Source organism: Pangasianodon hypophthalmus, chromosome 23, assembly GCF_027358585.1.
Source record: "Pangasianodon hypophthalmus isolate fPanHyp1 chromosome 23, fPanHyp1.pri, whole genome shotgun sequence".
Classification (NCBI taxonomy): domain Eukaryota; kingdom Metazoa; phylum Chordata; class Actinopteri; order Siluriformes; family Pangasiidae; genus Pangasianodon; species Pangasianodon hypophthalmus.
The window spans coordinates 2,475,682-2,489,202 of record NC_069732.1 but is presented as its reverse complement, the minus strand read 5'-3'; the positions used below and the strand labels follow the sequence as shown (position 1 = coordinate 2,489,202).

At 40.5% G+C, this 13,521-nt stretch overlaps 1 protein-coding gene and 1 long non-coding RNA gene across 3 annotated transcripts in view; both read left to right on the top strand.

Moving 5' to 3' along the window:
* The window catches only part of LOC117595891 (NACHT, LRR and PYD domains-containing protein 12), a 120,999-nt gene that overhangs the window by 31,816 nt on the left and 75,662 nt on the right, over window positions 1-13,521 (top strand). The window lies entirely within an intron of this gene.
* Window positions 4,712-13,284, top strand: LOC128317238 (uncharacterized). 2 transcript variants are annotated; one of them, XR_008300782.1, is made up of 4 exons: window positions 4,712-4,838; window positions 7,326-7,499; window positions 8,161-8,319; window positions 8,567-13,284. It is a non-coding gene; the product is annotated as an uncharacterized LOC128317238 (long non-coding RNA). The 2 variants fall into 2 exon arrangements; XR_008300783.1 differs by having other exon boundaries at window positions 8,161-8,336.

Here is a 13,521-nt window from a genome sequence, read left to right as displayed (position 1 = left end):
CAAATGAACCAGGCTGATTTATGAAGTTTTTCACAGTCATGTTTTTGTCTGTCAGCAGTAGATAAGGTCACCAGGTGGGAACAGGAAATAAAGGCGTTTTTAACTTCGAGATGCTATTTGCAATACAGATACCGACAATGTCCATGAAAATCCACTTTATTGTACAGAGCTCAACTTGTGAAAACTTTCATAAATACAGTTTAGCATATTTGATACCTCAGTACAGCTCTAGACCCAATGGCACATGAAGTAATAGAGTATTTCAGTGAAGTGACCAAGCACTGAAACTTTACTGCATTAAACTTCAAAATAGTGACTGTTTACAGGCGTCTAAGCTCAAATCCACCAGCCTGATTTGTGATGTTTCACAGTCATGTTTTTGTCCATCATTCATTCATTGGTGAGCCTGTGTGCCCGCAAGATGATGCCAGATCTTTGTTTACTTTGGAGTGCTCTTTTAAATACAAAATGTCTCTATAAACTTTCACAAATAGAATTAGACATATTTGATTGTTTAAAACAGCTCGAGACCCACTGCCCTAACAACATTAATTTTAATTACCTCAGAACAGGTTGTTAGTATTTCAATGGGATTTAAAATGTATGAAGTTGAGAATGAGGAGTTTGTGAAGATTAATATTTGTCGAATGGCTGATATAAATGATGGGGCTCTGCTTCATTGACTTCTGGCATTGAATCATAATTTTTAAGTTCCTGCTGAACTGATCTGTGTGTCCTGAACTGAGAGAGTGAAGAGTGTGTCATTGTCTCTCTGCAGGTTGGAACACTGTGATGTCTCAGATAAAGGCTGTGCTGCTCTGACTTCAGCTCTGAGATCAAACCCCTCACACCTGAGAGAACTGAATCTGTCTGAGAATAAACTCAGAGGCTCAGGACTGAAGCGTCTCTCTGCTGTACTGGAGAATCCTGACTGTAAACTGGAGACACTGAGGTAAGATCATCTCTCTGAGAGTCACTTGACCTGCTCCTCAGTAACACACATTTAGCATTTGCTACATAATTCTGGATTGTACATGACACAAAACAACCATGTCTTTTTGTGAGCCCTATGCAGTCTGTTGTCACTTTCAGGTCCATGTAAGTAGAAAGTCCCCACTCAGAACACCTTTACAAGTCCATGCAAATAGAAAGTCTGGAAATCAAGATCAGATATCCAACTTGTAGTAGATGGAGTTTATAGGTTCAAGTATTTGTCCATTGTTTGCTCAGGATGCAAAAAAAAAAAAAAATCCCCAACAGAGTTTTGGACTGATGGTATTCCTAGTTTGTGACCTAGTTAGCCAATATCAGAATGTATTTTTAATAGACTTCAAAGCACTATTGTAAGTCGCTCTGGATGAGATTTCCTGAGTCGAAATCTTCTCCTAGGTGACAGCACCTTCAGGTTCTCTTTCTTGGTGACATGTTGTGCTGTCTTCACGAACTTGGACTTATCAGGGAAGTAACTCGACAGTGAAACACTCCTTTTTCCTTTAGTCTGTTCTAGAAAGTGGTTGATGTGTGTGATGGAGTACATGTCATCTGGCTGTGTTTCTGACACACCTGAGCAGTCAGAGTAACTCGCCTCATCTGAGGAGATCTCACCCTCCTCCATGTGTGTGAGCTGTTCTCCTGTAGCACCTGTACTGCACTCTGGCCTTTCACTGTCTGACGTTACACTGTTTACTGATTCAGTGCAGTTTATAGGATTATTGGCATTTTCTTAATGGTTTTCATATTGCTCTTTTCATGTATTTTCTTCTTTAACTAAGTTTTCTCCACCTTTGCCAAGTTTTCTTGACTCCATTTTTCTTTTGCTCGAGTCTTGTGTGTTCTCCTGCTGCAGCTTTGAGGGATTAGTGACAGTCTCAGTGTCAGCATTAAGGCCAGTATTATCGCTAGCACTACCGCTAACACCTGCAGTCACCTCAGGATTAGCACCTATGCTATCGCCAGCATCAGTGTTAGAATTAGCATCTGTACAAGGATTAACATTAGAGTCAGGATTGTTTGTAGTGTTAGCATTGTTAGCACTACTGCTGTGCTCAGTGCTGACCTCTTCTGCTCTCCTGCTGACTGTCTCCACTCTGCTGGTGCTGTATCTCGGCCGTGTCGCCCCATGAGCTTCCCAGCTAAACAGCTCTCTGTGTGAATAACTCAACCTTTTATACCTGATGTACCCACACTCGAAACATCTCAGGCTTTCAGTATAACACAGTGTAGCTGTGTGTGTGTGAAAGCACACACACACCCTCTTAAACACAATAAAAAGAATTTGTTATTTAGTTATTGCTCTCATTCATGACTAAGTTTCTGTATTTCATAGTGAATAAAGACTGCAGTGACTCTTTGATGAAAAAGTTCCTGCTGAACTGATCTGTGTGTCCTGAACTGAGAGAGTGAAGAGTGTGTCATTGTCTCTCTGCAGGTTGTGTGATTGTGGTGTCACAGATGAAGGCTGTGCTGCTCTGACTTCAGCTCTGAGATCAAACCCCTCACACCTGAGAGAACTGGATCTGTCTGAGAATAAAATCAGAGACTCAGGAGTGAAGCGTCTCTCTGCTGTACTGGAGAATCCTCACTGTAAACTGGAGACACCGAGGTAAGATCATCTTTCTGAGAGTCACATGACCTGCTTCTCAGTAACACACATTCTCTAATAGTTTCAGTTCACACTGATTAATCTGATTCCTAATGATCTGATCACAATATTAGTTGTGTTTTCTACATTCATTTGATGTTACTGATCTTTGCTTGTCTCAGAACTGGAAATAAAGAGAGGGTTTATGATTAACAGTTTTAGTCATGGCATTAAAAATAATCAGGACGACTTTCACTTGTAGTTTTCTCATTAATAAACGAAGCTGAAAATAAGCTTTGAAATAGGTGAAAAATTTACTCATTTGTAATGCAATCATTGTTCATCATGGGGTGAAAAGTTCAATTTCATGACCATTATTTAGAGTGTACAGACTAAGTTTCTGTATTTCATAGTGATTAAAGACTGCAGTGACTCTTTGATGAAAAAGTTCCTGCTGAACTGATCTGTGTGTCCTGTGAACTGAGAGAGTGAAGAGTGTGTCATTGTCTCTCTGCAGGTTGTGTGGTTGTGATTTCTCAGATGAAGGCTGTGCTGCTCTGACTTCAGCTCTGAGATCAAACCCCTCACACCTGAGAGAACTGGATCTGTCTTGGAATAAACTCAGAGGCTCAGGAGTGAAGCGTCTCTCTGCTGTACTGGAGAATCCTCACTGTAAACTGGAGACACTGAGGTAAGATCATCTCTCTGAGAGTCACATGACCTGCTCCTCAGTAACACACATTCTCTAATAGTGAGACTGAAGCAGAGGTTTTAGGTTCAGAATCAAATATCCTGAGGAGGAAAATCATTTAATTTCAGTAAATGAAAGGGAAACTTTTCTTTTAATTCAAAGTAAAGCGTCTTGCCGACTCTCAGCCAGAATCCCTCGCCCCTTTCCCTGATGCCATGTTAGAAAAGCAAAATGGCGTGTGTGTGCAGGAAGTGAATGTTCCACAGCACACTAGGGAGCACCAGATACACACAGATCTGATACTGCACGTACCAGTGCTGGATCTAATAAAGTGTTACACAGCATCAAACTGAGATCCCTCAGTAAACAGAACCGACTTATACACCTGATCAAATCCTCCTTTTACACTGCATTCTTAATTGAATGACAGGTCTTCTTTGTCTTAATTTATGGATTATGCTGACTTGCTTTCTTTTTTTTTATACTTTTTAGATAATGCTGTTAATAAGAAATGACTGGGTTTTGCAAAATTTTCTTTAAATTTGTGTGCGTAACTAAAAATACACAAGCTATTTAAACTTGACAGCGTAATCTGTATATAAAAGTGCAGTGGCTCATCACAAGTTATATGATTTGAAGCCGATCAGCTGAGGTTTACATTAATTAGTCTTCTTATGTGTAAATTTATACACACTCAGGAGCACAAGTAGGATACGAACATTTTTCCAAAATTACTGGATTTTCATGAATACCAAATTTCTTCTGTAAATGCGTGTACAAACAATTTACGAATAAATCTATTCATATCCATCTTGATGAATAAGGCTTGTTGTTTTCATGTTTTCAGATGTAGGTTTTAAATAATAAACAAATCCCTTATAATCCCTCATTAGTAAGATTTAAGTTCAGAAGTCTGGCAATAAAAAGCCTAGAGATAGTTACAGTTCTAAGAGTTAAAGTTTTGTCATTTTCACTCATTCATCATGGTTTGAGTTGTTCTATAAGAGGCCATTACAGACGAAAATTCAAACTTTATAACTCTCACGCACCATCACACTCTTTCACACACAGTCATATTCTCTCTCACACACCATCAAACCTCTAACCTTTAATAGTGTGTGAAAGAGACTTTGGTAGTTTGTGTTTGCCCTAATTGTTCTCATAAATCATGTGGTTTATCACTTGCACACACACACACGCATATGTGTGCTCTCAATCACAATAAATAGAATTTGTTATTTAGTTATTGCTCCCATATAATTTATAACTAAGATGCTGTATTTCATAATGATTAAAGACTGCAGTGACACTTTGACAAAAAAATGTTCCTGCTGAACTGATCTGTGTGTCCTGAACTGAGAGAATGAAGAGTGTGTCATTGTCTCTCTGCAGGTTGCGTTATTGTGATGTCTCAGATGAAGGCTGTGCTGCTCTGACTTCAGCTCTGAGATCAAACCCCTCACACCTGAGAGAACTGGATCTGTCTGGGAATAAACTCAGAGACTCAGGAGTGAAGTGTCTCTCTGCTGTACTGGAGAATCCTGACTGTAAACTGGAGACACTGAGGTAAGATCATCTCTCTGAGAGTCACATGACCTGCTCCTCAGTAACACACATTCTCTAATAGTGAGACTGAAGCACAGGGCTTAGGTTCAGCAACAAAAACATCCTGAGGAGGAAAATCATTTCATTTCAGCCCACAATGTTTTTTCTGATCTTTTTTCCCAAAAGCATTGCAGCACAAACATCATCATTTAATGGTAGAGCGAGCATCACTTTGAACACTCTCTCTCCCAGTTAAAATGATCTTAACTTTGCAATGCTTTTAGGAAACTCAACGCTGACTGTTTTTGCAAATTTGATTAAACTGAATTACACACACACACACACACACACACACACACACTGGGCCTCATTCATGAGTCTTTATAATTTTGTGTGTAAATGTTTGTATAAGTCAAACTGAACAGCCTTCCGACAGAAAGGCTGATTTTCTTTGTACTCGTTTGCTTACGTTGATCACCCATAATGTGTGAAGTGCGTTTCCGGCACAGCTCATTTGCATGTAGTGACGCCCAAACACACACTTCTATAAGTCGCTCTGGAAAAGGGTCTCTGCTAAATGCTGTAAACGTAATCGCTCTCCCTCTCCACCCTACTCCAGACCAGCAACCACCCCCCCCCTCCGGACTGTCTTCACCTCCACCTCACTTACACCTAACTTCACTTCCCCTCACTGCCCCCCCTAGTCTTTCACAACCTTTCACCCCTATACACTCATCTCAGTCTTCCCTCACCCCCCTCTCCTTAACAACGAATCAGGTGAGGTGTGAACTAAGGAAGATAAAGGCAAGGAAGGCTGCATGGCCAGATGGAATCAGCCCCAGACTGCTCAAGGACTGTGCGGACCAGCTATGTGGGGTGGTCAGGTACATGTTTAATCTGAGCCTCAGCCTGGAGAAGGTCCCAATCCTGTGGAAAACTTCCTGTGTGGTTCCAGTACCAAAGACTGCATACCCCAGGGAGCTGAGCCACTTCAGACCTGTTGCCTTAACCTCCCACCTGATGAAGACCATGGAGAGGATCATCCTCTGTCACCTCCGTTCCTTAGTGAGCACAGTGCTCGACCCACTGCAGTTTGCATATCGGCCTGGCATTGGTGTGGACGACGCAGTGATCTACCTGCTGCACCGGGCACTGACTCACCTGGAGATCACCGGGAGCACTGTGAGAGTCATATTCTTTGACTTCTCCAGTGATTTCAACACGATACAGCCAGCACTGCTGCGTGGGAAACTGGAGCGGTCGGGGGTGGATGATCACCTGGCTCTATGGACAATTGACTACCTAACCAACAGACCACAGTATGTAAGGTTGTGTGACTGTGTGTCTGAGGTGGTAGTCTGCAACACCGGGGCTCCACAGGGCACGGTGCTCTCCCCGTTCCTTTTCACACTGTACACCTCGGACTTCAGTTATAACACCAAAACCTGCCACCTCCAAAAGTTCTCAGATGATACAGCCATTGTTGGATGTGTATCGGATGGGAATGAACCGGAATACAGGGACCTCATCAAGGACTTTGTTGACTGGTGTGAGTGTAACCACTTGCACCTGAACACCAGTAAGACGAAGGAGATGGTGATTGACTTCCGGAGAAGGAGAACACCGCACCACATACCAGTGACCATCCAGGGCTTGGACATTGAGTTGGTGGATAGGTTCAAGTACCTAGGTGTCCACCTAAACAATAGACTGGACTGGCTGGATAACACTGATGCTCTGTACAAGAAGGGCCAGAGTCGCCTCCACCTGCTGAGGAGACTAGGGTCCTTTGGAGTGTGCAGGACATTATTAAGGACATTTTACGATACTGTGGTGGCCTCCGCAATTCTCTATGCTGTAGTCTGCTGGGTGGGAGGCAGTACAGAGTGGGACAGGAAGAGACTGAACAAGCTGGTTAGGAGAGCCAGCTCTGTCCTGGGCTGCCCACTGGACTCTGTAGAGGTGGTGGGTGAGAGGAGGATGTTAGACATCTATTAGGAACAACACCTCTCACCCCCTGTATGGGACTGTGGAGACCCTGTGTAGCTCTTTCAGCAGCAGACTGCTACACCCCCAGTGTAGGAAGGAGCGCTACCGCAGGTCATTCATACCAGTGGCTGTCAGACTTTACCACACAGCATTACAGTAATGTTCAAATGCGCAATATTTTATAATTTTATATAATTTTATTTCTTACAACACTGCATTACTGTGACATTCATCTGTGCAATATTTTTTATAAATTTTATATAATTTTATTTCTTTTATTATTCCTAAGGGTGCATATATAGTTATAGTTTTAACTTTTCTCTCTTCCTTCCTTTTCTTTCTTCCTGCACTTTAACTGTCTGTGAGCTGCTGTGATAAGTGAATTTCCCCACTGTGGGATCCATAAAGTTTATCTTATCTTTTTTAAACTCCACGGTATATTCCAGATATAAAAGTGCAGTTATCCATGCAAATTATATAAACTGAGAGAGTGAAGAGTGTGTCATTGTCTCTCTGCAGGTTGTGTGATTGTGATGTCTCAGATGAAGGCTGTGCTGCTCTGACTTCAGCTCTGAGATCAAACCCCTCACACCTGAGAGAACTGGATCTGTCTAAGAATAAAGTCAGAGACTCAGGAGTGAAGTGTCTCTCTGCTGTACTGGAGAATCCTGACTGTAAACTGGAGACACTGAGGTAAGATCATCTCTCTGAGAGTCACATGACCTGCTCCTCAGTAACACACATTCTCTAATAGTGAGACTGAAGCACAGGGCTTAAGTTCAGCATCAAACATCCTGAGGAGGAAAATCATTTCATTTCAGCCCACAATGTTTTTTCTGATCTTTTTTCCCAAAAGCATTGCAGCACAAACATCATCATTTAATGGTAGAGCGAGCATCACTTTGAACACTCTCTCTCCCAGTTAAAATGATCTTAACTTTGCAATGCTTTTAGGAAACTCAACGCTGACTGTTTTTGCAAATTTGATTAAACTGAATTACACACACACACACACACACACTTTGGGCCTCATTTATTAATCTTTATAATGTTGTGTGTAAATGTCTGTATAAGTCAAACTGAACAGCCTTCCGACAGAAAGGCTGATTTTCTTTATACTCGTTTGCTTATGTCGATCACCCATAATGTGTGAAGTGCGTTTCTGGCACAGCTCATTTTCATGTAGTGACGCCCAAACACACACTTCTATAAGTCGCTCTGGAAAAGGGTCTCTGCTGAATGCTGTAAACGTAATAATTTAAACTCTACAGTATATTCCAGATATAAAAGTGCAGTAATCCATGCAAATTATATAAACTGAGAGAGTGAAGAGTGTGTCATTGTCTCTCTGCAGGTTCCGTTATTGTGATGTCTCAGATGAAGGCTGTACTGCTCTGACCTTCAGCTCTGAGATCAAACCCCTCACACCTGAGAAAACTGGATCTGTCTTGGAATAAACTCAGAGACTCAGAAAAGGAGCAACTTAAACTATAGGACTTGAGGCGATTTACAAGTATTTCAGATAAACATGTACAAAAATAACATACAAATATTTAGAATCATTAACATTGATACTTTTTGTTTAGTGAAGAAATAGTTTAAGTAACCTGCTCCTGATTCTATAAAGAGCTATTGATTTTCATATTCAGTGAGTTACTGGGTATTTTTTAAACTTTGCACTTAAATTTTTCTTTGGTGTTTAATGTTCATGTTCAACCTGTCAGCTTAAATATAAAACTTTTGTTTTCCTTTAATTTCAGGGTGTGAAGAATTTTCATCTGATGCAGATTCCAGAGAAGATGTTTTTAATGAAATGTGCTCGACTCACAGCGGCATTTCGACATTTTTTTCTCTCACTGGGAAATAATCTGAATTAAATGTAATACATTTCCACAAAGTGTAAGTGCAGACAGTGTGTCAGTGATGTACAGAATCATTTCATTTGTAAGATATATTACAGAGATTAATAGAGTGAAAGGGGGATTATGGAGAGAATAATGTCTGTACATCAGAAATTTGTATGAAATACTTGTTTCAGACTCGAAAACAGAGAAAAAGAAGAACCTTCTCCATTTTCCTATGCCCTAATTTTCTGGACTATTAGAGCATTTAGGGTCTTTGTGGTTTTTGAGATATAGTTGGAATGGACATTTTGCTGAAACCTGTAAACCCTGGTTAATAATATGACACAGTTGAAGGTAAAGTCTAAACCCACTTGTAACAAGCTGCGAGACTGTACGCTGGATGACTGTAAATTGTCGAGTCTCAACTGCCTTTTATGGAGTTGCTGTAAAAATTCATTAGATAGTCGTCTAGAGCATAAGTCAAGTGTGATAGCCTCTCCACTTCATTTTCTCTGAGGCTACGTTGTTGTTATTGTTGTTGATAATGTCGGCCTGCTCCACCAAAATCTACGGTCAAGAGCTGCTGCTGCTTGTAGCTGTGATTCTTCATGCATCATAGGACTTTACAGAGTGGTGTTGCAGCGCTACTATCAGCAATAAGCATTTACTAAAGATCAATTAATTATTTTTATTATTCCACAGTTCCACATTTATACCCTACAGAATCTGGACATCATGGCAGAACTCAGGTTCTGGTTAAGGTTTTAGTTGCTCTGGTCTTCACTCCAGCCCATGTCTTCCACCATTCTTCCACTCTATCACATCATCTGGTTGGAAGACTCTGAAAGAGATCACCATGGCTGAAGCAGTGACTATTTACTCAACATGCGATTGCTATTCTGTGTTTTCTGTCCTGTAAACACTGTTTTGTTTTGTATTTGTAACTTTCTGAAGAAGCCCTGGTCCTGGAAAACCTCCTACACAGCTCAGTGTTTCCCTGCTGTAGCACACCTAATTAAACTAATCAGCTAATTAACATCTGCACTTAGAAAACACTAAACTGTGCAGGACACTACTACTGTATTTTTAGGGGTTCAAGCACAAAGTGCTGAAAAAATATATCTACTGTACCCAGGTGTAACAATAGTCCACTGAGGCGAGCGTAGTGAAGAACTCAAGTGCAGCTTTTATTTAACAAAGAGAAATCCAAAATACACATAAAGACTTTTCTTGACCTGAACAGACTTGACACAAACAAACTAGACTCGAACAGACAGCAGGTTACATCAATACACGACAAGAGACAATGGCTACATGAGAGCTATATGTCAAACAATGAAGGTCACATGACACAATCCAACCAATGAGAACAAGACGCATGAAAACATGTGGGGCAAGCAACACATGGGAAATGGAGTCCAGAAAACAATTGCAAGAGTCCGGGGTGGAGTGCCCTCTAGTGGAGTACATGGGCACTGCAGCTGGCGATCGTAACGCCAGGTGATCACTGACACCAAGCACATCATGCAGGGAAACAACTGTTTAATTTTTTTTTAATTCACAGCAAAATGTCTTTGCGACTTTTTACGACCTCCGCGATGTTGAATGGTCTGTAGTATGCTAGGGAGTATACGGTACTGTGCAAAAGTCTTGGCACCCCCTCCCCTTTTTTTAGTACAAACTTTGTTATAGATGTTTATTTTCTGACTTCTACATTATTGATTCAGTACAAAAACATTTTAGATTCCAAACGTTAGTTTTCCAGCACAGAATGAAATGTTACAGAAAAATGTTTGTATGTCAGTAAAGAAAGCAGCAGATTCCATAAGAGACACTTTTCAGATAAAAACAGAATGAAGGCTGCTGGGTTTCGCTGCAGAAATAAGAAGCGAGTCGACAGTCAAAGTCTCCAGAAGAACTGTGGCTGCTTCTGCAAGATGCTCAGTAACACTTCCAGCTCATTTCCTTATAAAACTGCACACACTGCACCTCAGATACTGCTTTATTTATTTAAAGTGAAGGATCGTCACATTAAATACTGACTTTGTTTCATTTATTACTGTTTACTGCTCTTTATAGGATTTTTTTAAATGTAGAAACATTTAGTTTCATTATTTTTGAAGGCATCTTTGCTCTAGAGAATTTCTTTGCATGTGCCTAAGACTTTTGCACAGTACTGTATATTGCAGCTAGATACCAAAACTCTCAATGGTCACTTAGTGTTGGCTCTAAAAAAAGTGTTGCACAGCATTAAAATGATTCTGCAATAAAATTCTTATCCATACTGATCTTTCCCTTTCCATGACTGAGCTAGGTCAAAGCTCCTGTTATCATGGAGGCTCTGTGAAGTTCAAACATAACTTTATACCTATCATTTACGTATAATATTTATCAATAACGATGATAAAATAAGCTAGAAAGTTGTGTAACAACACTTTTGGTTGATTATTTGCATTAGGTTTTTTGTTTATTTATAGCTCTACATATCTAGTTGTCAACCTTCTTCAGTGAAACTGAGTTAGCTAATTAGCTGCTTAGCTGGAAGACACTACTCGTTTTGTCGACCTGATTTTGGAAAAGAATTTTGTTGCTGTTACTTGGAGAGACTGAGAATGAAACATTAGTCCAGACCAGCAGCTGAACCAGACAAAACAGAACACACAACAAATGCATACTTCACTAGCAGACACCTGAGCTTCACCTGTTTTAAACATCACCAGGCACCGGGCGTGGCACTAGGGCTGGGCTACCAGGGCTTAAACCCCGAATGTTTTCAGTAAAGCCCTGAATGTTTTTATTACCTTCACTTGTACTCATCAGTGCAGTAAAATCATATCCATTAGAACTACAGATCTGCTTTTTACCTGCGTTGTCATTCACTCCTAATAAGAACCGCTCACTGAGTCTAGAAGTAATGACCGACATGTGAGCTGGCCAACCATCATAAAGAAGTTACATACGATCCATCCAGTGAGATTAGAACTTTGGGATTTAATGATCTTGATTGCCTCAGAGAAATGGTTCACAGGTGAGCATGAAGAAAATCAAAATATTTGTATGACATTTAAAATCTTTAAAGAAAAATCCCATCTGTTATAAAGCATTTTTGTCACTGAACAGCCCTGTCACCGCTGAGCGACAGACAGATTTTATCATGTTATTTTTTTTGTGGTGTAACCCCCTAGAGTTTTATACTGTTCTATACTGACGTTCAGTGCAGTACCATAGTTTCCCTGTAGGAGTCGCTGTATGAGCTCGTTAGCTGAGACGTAGAGATTAGGAGACTCTTCGCAGCTGGTGCGCACGAGTATGTTCATGGGTTTCAAAAGAATTATTGAGAAGTTATTTCTCCGAATCTGGAGAGTTTCTGTGTTAACCGAAATGTGGAGTTGATGTGTTTTAATTGATTAGTGATCGAAGAAAAAAAATAGTATATATGTTATAGTGTACAAGGAAAAAAAAACAGTCAGAGTTAAAAGATGTTTATTGAATGTTTTTTTGTATTTCAGTACACTTTTTGCAACCGGAGATCAGGGAAACGATTAGATTTTATTCTTGTTAAATTTATTTTATGATGTTCCCTGTATACATATGGAAGGAAAAAAATGATTTATACATGAAAGTGAGTATTCTGAGATGCAGATAATCAATCTGTGTGTTAGACAGAGATTTATTCTCATGTGTGCTCACATGTGTGAGTGAAGCTTGTGAGTGATGCTTCCAACAATTTATTTACTCGTATGGAGTTTGTGACAATGTGAATCTTAAGACATGTTAACTCTGAATTGTGTTGTTCTGTGTAGACTGTTTTGTTGCTGTTGCCTGATTCCATCCTGTGACATGATCAGCTGTGAGTTTATGTGAGTATAGTGAGCTATGGCGAGCCAGACCCTGTGATTCTGTGAGGGACCTACTGCTGACGTTCAAATCGGACCAGTCTGCGTCGTGGGATTCTTTTCAGTTACAGCTAATGTCGAGTTCACACTGCACGGTTTTAGCCCGACTTTTCACTCGCTGACAGGTTTTGCGAAATCGCCGACAGATGCCTGAAATCGGAGGCAAGTCGGTACGTGTGAATGATCAAAGACGCGATCTGAGAGAATCACAGATGTGTCGCCGACGCTCGTGAAATATTTGGCATGCTAAATATCTGGACCTGTCGGCGATTCAGAATCCTGCTGTGTGAAATGATCTGACTGAAACTAACATCGGCGATGACCTCCAGCTAATGTCGTGCAGTGTGAAAACCACGATGATCCGACGACTTTGAAAATCGTGCAGTGTGAACTCGGCATAAGCTGTTACTTTACACACATACACACACACACTACCCGGGTAGTAGGATAAAACAAGGCTTTATACATACATTCATTTTGCACTACACACACACACACACCAACTTATGAAGGAATCAGGAGGACTTTTGGACACTAATTATTTTTAATTTTTTTCTTTTCCCTCTCTCTCTGCTTTCTGGGACCTGTTATTCACAACCTGGACTAAATATTGAATTTTTCCCACTCCAGCAGTGTTGTGTTGGGACAAATACAGCAAAATATTAATTTGTTTTTTCTATTTTTTTTTTTGTTCTTGTTATATGTGCAATAAATGTGCTGGCTGTTAGCTGCTTCATACCATTTGGCCCAAATTTCATTTTTTTTATCCTCCCAAGAGTCAAACCTAGCCCTGTATCTATTCAGAGCAATATAACAGTGTTATACTGACAGCTTTTGCTGTGTTACAGTGGCATTTTTAAATGATCTCTGTGAGTGGAAGAAAAGCTAGTGGTTAAAGTGTCTGACTATCCATCATGCAGCTGCAGTCTTCCCAAAACACACACACAAACACACACACACACACACACACACACA